This window comes from Marmota monax, unplaced genomic scaffold (genome assembly GCF_021218885.2).
Source record: "Marmota monax isolate L192 unplaced genomic scaffold, Marmota_monax_Labrador192_F-V1.1 WCK01_AAM20220418_F8-fsc00323, whole genome shotgun sequence".
Lineage (NCBI taxonomy): Eukaryota > Metazoa > Chordata > Mammalia > Rodentia > Sciuridae > Marmota > Marmota monax.
The window spans coordinates 972,754-983,568 of record NW_026693838.1 but is presented as its reverse complement, the minus strand read 5'-3'; positions in this window follow the sequence as shown (position 1 = coordinate 983,568).

Sequence of the window (10,815 nt, the reverse complement as noted above, 5' to 3'; positions counted from 1 at the left end):
CTCACCTTAACACTAACCTAACCATAACCCTAAACCTTACCCTATTCCTAAACAAAAAAAAAAAAAAAAAAAAAAAAACTTACACTAATCATAATTCTAACACTAAATCTAACCCTAACCCAAACCCTAATCATAACCCTGACCCAACCTAAACCTAACACTAACCTAACCCGAATCCTAAAAGTAAACATACCCCTAAACCTAACTCTAAGACAGACCCTAAATTTAACCCTAATCCTAACCCTTACACTAACCTTAACCCTAAAACTAATTCTAACCCAAACCCTAACGGTAACACTAAAACAAACCTAACAGTAACCATAACACTCACCCTTAACCTAAACATAACACTAACTTTTAAACAAACAAAACCATAAAGCTAAACTTAACACTAACGCTCACCCTTAACCTAAACATAACACTAACCTTTAAACAAACACTAACCATAACGCTAAACTTAACACTAACACTAACGGTACACTTAACCCTATCACTAACTCCATAAACCTAAGCCTATCTCTAGCACTTACCCTAAACCTAACCATAACATTAACACTAACCCTAATTATAACCCAAACCCTAAACCTATCTCTAAAACAAAACCCAACCATAATCGTCAACTAACCCTAAACGTAACCTTAACAATAATCCTAACAGTAACCCTAAACATATCCTAAACCTAACCATAACCCTAAATATAACCCTAACCCTAACCATAACCATAATCCTAACCCTAAACCTAACTCGAACAAAAACCCTAACCCTAACCTAACACTCACCTAACACAAACTCTAAACCTAACCCTAACAGTAAACCTACAACCAACCCTAATTCTAACCTTAACCATAAGCTTAAATCTAAGTCTAAACTGAACTCTAACTTTAACTCTAACCTTAATACTATCCATAACACTAACATTAAACCCAACTCTAAAACAAACACTAAACCTAACTCTCATCCTAAAACAAACCCTAACCCTGACACTAACACTAAACCTAACACTAAACCTAACCATAACCCTAATCCTAATTCAAAAATTAACCTTAAATGTAACCCTAAACTTAACCCTACTCCTAACCATTACGTAACACTAACACTAAGCCTGACACTAATCCTAAAACTATACATAATACTAGGCCTAAAACTAATATTAAACCTAAAACTATTTGAACCCTAAGTTTATCCATAATCCTAACCCAATACCTAACCCTAAACATAACAATAACCAAAACCCTAAACTTAATCCTAAACCTAACACTAACCCTATCCCTAACCATAACAGGAACCCTAACATTCTCCCTAACACTAACCCTAAAACTAATCCTAACCCTGATACTCATCCTAACCACAATGCTAACCTTAAATCTAATCTAACAAATACACTAACCATAACCATAACAAAAACCTAAAAATGACCATAACACTAAGAGAATCTTAACTGTAACCGTAACTGTAACCCTAAACCTAACAGAAACCCTAACCCTAACCCTAACACTCACCCCTTAACCTTACACTGACAAAAACCCAAACACTAAATAAACTCTAACCAAAACCTAACCAGATAATTATAACTAATCCAAATCTCACACTAACTCTAAACCTAAACCTAACCCTAAACATTACACTAACCCTAACCCTAACCCTATACCTAACACTAACACTAAAAGTACACTTAACCCTACCCGTAACGCTTACACTAACCCTTACTCTAACTCTAAACCTTACTCTAACCCGAACCCCAACACTAAAACTAACGCTAAGCCTAAACCTAATTCTAACTTTAACTATAAATACAACCCTAACCATAAACATAACAGTAACCCAAACCCATAACCTAACCATAACACTAAACCTAACTGTTAACCAAAAATGAACCCTAACCCTAATACTAATTCTAAGCTTAACCCTAATATTAATTCTAACACTAAATGTAACCCAATACTACCCTAACACAAACCCTAACTCTAACACAAACATTAACATAACCCTAACCCTAACCATAAGCCTAACACTAAAAAAAAACACTAACCTTAACCAAAACAGTAACCCTAAGCCTAACTCTAATACTAACCCAGAACCTAACCCTAAATTGAACACAATACCTAACCCTAACACTAACACTAACACTAAACCTTAACCTAACCATAACACTAAAACAAATCCTAACACTAACAATAAGCATAACCCTAATCTTAATAATAACCATAAACCTAACCGGAAACCTAACCCTAAACCTAACTCTAACCCTAACCCTCACGCTAACATTAATCCTAAACATAACACTAACCGTAACTCTAACCCTAATCCTTATGTGACCATTACTCTAACCCTAACCATAATCTTAACACAAACCCTAACCCTCACCTAACCCTAAGCGTCACAAAAACTGTAAACTTAATCCTAACCTAACGCTCACCCTAACACTAACCATAACCCTAACACTAACACTAAATCTAAACTTAAATCTAACCCTAACACTAAAGCTCAAAATAACCCTAACCCTAAACCTAACATAAACCATACACTAAATTTAACCCTAACAATTACCCTAAAATGCACCCTAATATTAACACTAACCATAAGCCTAACCCTTACATGAACTTTTACTCTAAAACTAAACCTAACCCTATCCCTAACACAAAACCTAACCCTAACCCAAACACTAACCCAAACCCTAAACCTAAACCCATAACCCCAAACCTAACACCAATGATAATCCTAACCATAATCTTAAACTTAAACCTAACTCTGACCCTAAAACTAACACAAACACTAACCCTAAATCTAACCCTAACACTAACCTAACCCTAACACAAAAAATAAACCTAACACTAACCTTAACACTAAATCTAACTCGAACACAAACCCTAACAATAACCCTAACACAAAACTAATCTTAATCTTAACCCTAACCACAAATGTAACCTTAAACAAAACCCTAACCCTAACCCTATAACTAACCCTACCCCTAACCACAACACTTATCTTAAATCTAAACCTAACACAAACCCTAACATAACAATAAACCTAACCGTAACCTAATTTTAAACATAACCCTTATCATAAACCTTACCGAAATCTAACCATAACTGCTACCCTAATCCTCACAGTAATCCTTACAGTAAACCTAACAAAAACCATAACCCCGACCCTAACACTAACCATAAACCTAACACTTACAGTTACCTAACACTATCCCTAACACTAACCTTAATTATAATCTAACCCTAATACTATCCATAACTCTAATCCTAAACCTAACCATAACAAAAATCCTAATCATAACCCTTACACTAACAAAAACTGTAACCCTAACACTAATACTGACACTAAATTTAAAACTAACCATAACTATATCCCTTATCCTAATGAAAATACTAACCATAAAACTCACACTAATTTTTACCTAACACTAATCCGCACCCTCACCCTTACAGAAACATGAACCCTAACCCTATCCCTAAATCTAACACTAAGCATAACCCTAAATCTAACATGAAACCTAAATCTAATTCTAACTGTAACACTAACACTAACACTAACTGTAAATTTAACAGAAACCATAACACTAATGCTAACAAAAACCCAAACCCAAACCCTAATCATAATGCTAAATCTAAATATAACCCCATACCTAACCCTGAACCTAACATAATCAGAACACAAAACCTACCACTAATCCTAACAATAACCTTACACTAAACCTAACCCTAAACCTAACACTAAACCTAGCCATAACATTAAACTTAACCCTAACAATTACCTTACACATAACACTAAAACTAACCCACACCCTAACCCAAAATTAACACTAACCCTAACCATAACAAAAATTAAAACTAACACCAATCCCAACCCTATTTCAACCCTAATTTTAACCATAAAAGAACCCCTAAACCTTACCCCATCCCTAAAACATATCCTCTCGCTAACCCTAAACTAAAAATAATATAAACCCTAATATTAACCCATAACCATAACCCTGACACTACCTACCTCAAACCCTAACCCCACCATTAACTCTCAACCTAAAAGAAACCCTACACATAACCATAACACTATGTTTAATCTAACTCTAACCCTTACACTAACCTAACACTAACCCTACCCCTTACCCTAAAAAATACTTAAACTTAAACCTAACACTAACCCAAACCCTAACACTAACCCTAACTTAACCCTAACATGGACCCAAAGCCTACCTTACCACAACACTAACCTGAATCCTAACTGTAACCATAATCCTAACCCTAATCCTAAACTTAAAAATAACCATAATGATAACCCTGACACTAACACAAAATCTAACCATAACCCTAACCCTAATACTAACACTTTCCCTAAAACTAACCCTAACCTTATTTCTAAACCTCTCCTTATACCTAACCCTAATGCTAACCCTAACTTTAACCCTAACACTATCCCTAAACCTAACTGGAAAACAAAACCTAACCCTAACCCTAATTGTAATCCTAACACTAACTCTAATACTAACAGCAAAACTAACTATAAGAGTAATTGTAAACCGAATGCTAACATTACCCTAAAACTAACCCTAATACTCTCCCTAATACTAACGCTAACACTCTCCCTAATACCAACCCTAAACATAACACAAAACCTAAACATAACCCTAACACTAACACAAACTCTTAACCTAAACCTAAAACTAACCCTAACACTAACACTAACCCTTTCCTAAAACTAACCCTAAATCTAATCTTAACAGTAACCCTAATGCTAACACTACATCTAACCCTAAACCTATACCTAAACCTAACAATATCCTTAACACTTATACTAAACCTAAGCATAAACATAAAATTAAACTTAACCCTAACCCTATCCATAATCCTAACACTAACACTATACCTACCATTAACACGAACCTTAACCCTAACACTAACACTAAAACAAACACTAACACAAACACTAATCCTAACCCTAACTATAACCCTAACACTACCAATTCTAACCATAACCTTAAACCTAACACTAACCCTAACCCTAACACAAACCCTAACCCTAACCATAAAACTTACCCTAAACCATCCCTAACCCTATCCTTACCATAACCCTAATCCAAAACCTAAAACTAAACTTAACCCAAACCCTAACCCTAATCCCAACAATAACCCTAACAATTAACCTAACACTTTAAACTTAAAAGAAAGCCTAACCCCAACTCTAACCTAATTTTAAACGTAACCCTTACCATAACCATAACCCAAATCCTAAGCTTAACCTTAACCGTAACCCTAATCCTAACCCTAACGATAACCCGTACACAATCCCTAACTCTAATGCTAACATTCATCACAAACCTAACCCTAACCATAAAAATGACACTAATGCTAAATGTTACCTTAACCATAAATCTGACACTAATTTTATCCGTAACCCTAACCCTCAAGATAACCCTAACAAAAACTCTAACCATAACCCTAACACTAACACAAACTCTAACCCTATCACTAACACTAACACCAACACTGACCCTAAAATAACCCTAAAACTAAATCTAAAACTAACCATAAACATAAAATTTACCCTAACCCTAACACTAACCTAACTCGAACCCTAACCATTATCTAAAAGTAACCCTAAACTTAATCCTAACATTAACCCTAAACCTATCATTAATTCTAACATAAATCCCAACCTTAACCCTTACCCTAACACAAACCCTAACTCTAACCCTAACACTCACCCTAAACCTAACCCTAACCATAACCCCTAACAAATTTAACTTAACAATACCTCTGAACCTAATCTTATTTGTAAACCTAACCCTGACCATAACCCTAACAAAAACTCTAACCCTAACACTAACACAATCTCTAACCATAACCCTGACACTAACACCAACACTAAACCTAACAATATCCCTAAAAATAAATGTAAAACTAAACCTAACCCTAACCCTATCCCTATACCTAATATTAACTCTAAACCTAACCCTAAGCCTAACCCTAACACAAAGCCTAAAACTAACCCTAAACCTAACCCTAACCCTAACATTAACCCTAATATAACTCTAACCCTAACTTTTAACCTAAAACTAAATATATACCTAATATTAACCCTGACACTAACCCTAATTTTAACCTTAAACCGATCATTAACACTAAACCCATTTTTAACCCTAACACTATCCCAAAACATAAACATAAACCTAATCATAACTATAACACTAACCCTAACACTAATCCTGACACTATCACTAACACTAACCTTAACCATAACACTAACACTAACTCTAACATAAACCTAAACCAAAACCTAACCGTAACCCTAATCCTAATAATAAATCAAACTCTCACCATAATTCTAATGCTAACTTTATCCATAAGGCTAATTTTATCCCTAACACTAACACTTACCCTAACACTAACTCTTAACATAAAAGTTACCCTAAACCTAACACAAATCCTAACCCTAAATCTATCACTAATGCTAACACTAAGTTTAACCCTAATACTTTCCTGACCCTAACTCTAAAACTAAACTTAAACCTAACCTTAACCCTAACGATAACACTATTCCTTCCCTAAAGTTAACCATAACACTAACACTAAACCGACCCATACACTAACCCTAACCCTAACCCTAACAATAACACTAAATCTAAACCTACACCTAAACCTAACACTAACACTAAACCGAACCCTAACCCTTAAAAACCCATAAATCTAAACCAATCCAAAGCGTAAACTTCAACCTAAGTCTACCTTAACGCTAAACTTAATCCTAAATTGAACATTATTCAAAAGCCTAACACTAATCTTAACTCTATAAATAAGTTTAACCTTAACCCTAACCATAACACTACCCCTAATACTAACTCTATCCCTAACACTAACCCTTAACATAACCCTAATATTAAGCCAAAACTAACCCTAAGAGTAACCAAACCCCAAAACTAATTCTAAAGCTAATCCTAATCTTAACCCTAACACAAAACCTAAAACTAACCTTAATCATAAAACAAACACTAAACCTAAACCTAACCCTAATCCTAACACAAACTTTAATGCTAAACCTAACATTAACCTAACAATAACACTAACTATAATCTTAACCCTAACCAAAACACTAATCTTAGACCTAACTGAAACCCTACCCTAACCACAGCATTAACCCTAATCTAACATTAGCTTAACACTAACCTCATGCTAACCCTTAACCTAATCTGAAACCTAGCTCTAATCTTAATCTTAAACCAAAATCTAACACTAACATTAATCCTAATCCTAACACAAAATCTAACCCTAACACAAACTCTAAACCTAACCCTAACCCTAAACTAAGAGTAACCATATCCCTAACCAAAACTCAGATTATAAATATAAACCCAACCCTAAACCTAACCCTAACCCTAAACCTAACTCTAAACATAACATTACCATAAACCCTAAACCTAAACCTAACACTAACTTTAAACCTAAACCTTACCCTAAAACTTACACTAACCATAAACTTGACCCTAAAATTCTCCCTAGATTTAAGAATAAACATAACCTTACACTAACACTAGCCCTAACCATTACCCTAACCTAACACTAATCCTAACACAAAACCTAACCCTTAACATGACATGAACCCTAAACCTAAAACAAACCCTAACCCTAAACCAAAACATAAACCTACACCTAATTCTAAAGCTCAAACTAACCCTATTTCTAACCCTAACTCTTACAGTAACCCTAAAACTAAATTTAAACCTAACACTAAATCTGACCATTACCGTAAACATAACTGTAACAATAACCCTGACACTAAACCTAACACTAACCCTAACTCTAACCCTAAAGCCAACCCAAACCGTAATTATAACCATAACATTAAAACTAACCCTATCTCAAACCAAAACCTGAACCTTAACCTAAACCTATCCTATCTCTAACGCAAACCCTTAAATAACCATAACAGTAACTCTAACCCTAACACTAAAATTAACCGTAACAAAATTCTTAACCTAACTCTAAACAAACCCTAACCCAAAAATTAACGCTAACACTAAAACTAACCCTAAACCTATCCCTAAACGAATCATTAAATCTAATCCTTAACCTAAAACTTACACTAACCCTGACACTAAGCTTAAACCTAACCCTAATGCCAAACCTATCTGTAACCCTAACACTTACATTAAACCTAACCCTAACCCTAACACTAACTCTTAATCTAACAGTAAACATAGCCCTAAACCTAACACTAAACCTAACACTAACCCTAAAACTAACCAAAATCCCAAGCCTAAACCTAATGCTAACCCTAACCCTAAACATAACCCTAACCCTAAACCTTACCCTAAAACTAAACAAACCCTAACCCTAAATCTAAATTAAATCGTCACACAAACCCTAACTGTAACCCTAACACTAACAATAACACTAACACTTACCCTAATCCTAAACCTAACTCTAACTCTAACACTATCCTAACATTAACACAAAACCTAACCCTAACCATAACAATAACCCTAATGTGACCCAAACCCTAAACCTAACCTAACACTAAACATAAGCCTAACCCTTACTTTAAACTAAACTTGACCAAATAAATAAACTTAAACTTAACATTAACCCTAAGCATAACATAAAATCTAAACCTAACAAAAACCCTAACCCTAAAATTAAGCCTATCCTAACCCTTACCCTATATGTAAACTTAACCTGAATCCTAACCCAAAATATAAACCTAACCCTAACCTGAACATTAACACAAACCCTAACCCTAAATCTAACCCTTAACCTAACCCTAAGATTTATATTTATATTAACCCTCAACCTAACACTAAACCTCACAATAACTCTAACATTACCCCGAAACCTAACACTTACCCAAAAATTAACTTTAACCCTCACACTAACACTAAACCTAACACTACCCTGACCCTAACCATAACACTTACCTTAAACCTAACCCTAACCCTAACCCTAAAACGAACTCAAACCCTAACTCTTAAAGTAAAATTACAATAACCCTAACCCTAACAACTAATACGCACATTAAACCTAACCCTTAACCTATCTCTGATCCTAAAATAAACCCTAACACTAAACCTAACACCAAACCTAACCCTAACCCTACCACTGACCCTAAAAATAAAACTAACACTAGCTCTAAATCTAATTCTAACCCTAACCTGAACTGTAACCGTATTACTAACATTAACTCTAACCCTAACACAAACCCAAAATGAGACACTAAACCTAAACCTAACCTAACTCTAACCCTACATAACCATAAAATTAACCCTAACCCAATACTAACACTAACCCTAAAATTAACCATAACATAACCCTAACACTAACACTAACCCCAAACCTAATCATATCACTAACACTAAGCCTATCCTTCAACCTAGACCTAAAATTAACCCTAACCCTAAAAGTAACATTAACACAAAACCTAACACTAAGCCTAAACCTAACCATATCAGTAATACTAACAATAATCCTAAACCTAACTTTAATCCTAATCCTATTTGTAAACAAAACACTAAACTTAACACTGTCCCTAACACAAATCCTAACACTAACCCTAACTCTAAAACAAACACTAAACCTAACCAGAACACAAATCCTATTCCTCAACCAAACACTAAAACCAATGTTAACCCTAACCCTAAAACTAATTTTACACCTAACCCTAGCCTAACCCATACAATAACCCTAATCTTATCAGTAATTATAACCCTAACCCTAATCTTAAAACAAACTCTAACCCTAACACTAACACTAATCCAAAACCTATACATATCCATAACTCTTACACTAACCATAACCTTAACACTAAACCAAACACTAACTCTAACCATAACCTTAACCCTAACCCTAACACTTACCCTAAACTTAACCCTAAATTTAACACTTACCATAAACCTAACCCTATTCCTAACACTAACTCTAACTCTAAACTTAACACTAAACCAAACCCAATCAATAAACATAACCCTAACCCTAACCGGAACGGTAACACTTACCATAAGCCTAACACTAACCCTAACAGTATTCCTAAGCCTTTCCTTAAAACTAACTCTAACTCTACATCTAACCCTCACTCTATACCTTTCCCTAAAAAACACTAACCCTAACCCTTACCTGAAATCTAACACTAACAAAAACTGAACCCTAAACCTAATGCTATATCTAACCATAACCATAACCCTATTAGTAATCCTAACACTACACCTAAACTAATCTAAACCATAACCATAAATCTAACCCTAAACCTTACCCAAATCCTTAAAGGAATTTTAACACTAACCAAACATGAATGAGGGTTAGGACCCTAACATTAAACCTAACACTAACTAAAACTCCAACCCTAACTCTAACACTAATCCTAACCATAAATCTAATCATAAACCTAAGCCTAGGAAAAAAAAAAAAAAAAAAAAAAAAAACTAAACCTAAACCGAATGCTCATGCTAACATAAAGTCATAAAGTTTAACACTAACCCTAAACCTAAACCTAACCATTAAACAACCTCTAAGTCAAACATTGATACTAACACTATCCCTAAATTTAACAAAACCCTAAACATAAGCATAACATTAATTATTGTCTAACCCTATCCCTAACCCTAACCAAACTGTAACCATTACACTAACCGTAACCCTAAATCAAAAACCAAAACCAAATTCTAATGCTAACACAAAATCTAACCCTAACACAAATCCTAAACCTAACCTCACCTAAACCAAATTCTAACCCAAACCCTAACCTGAAACCTAAACATAAAAATAACCCTAAACATAATGCTAATATTAACACAAACCCTAACCCTTATACTAAAACTAATCC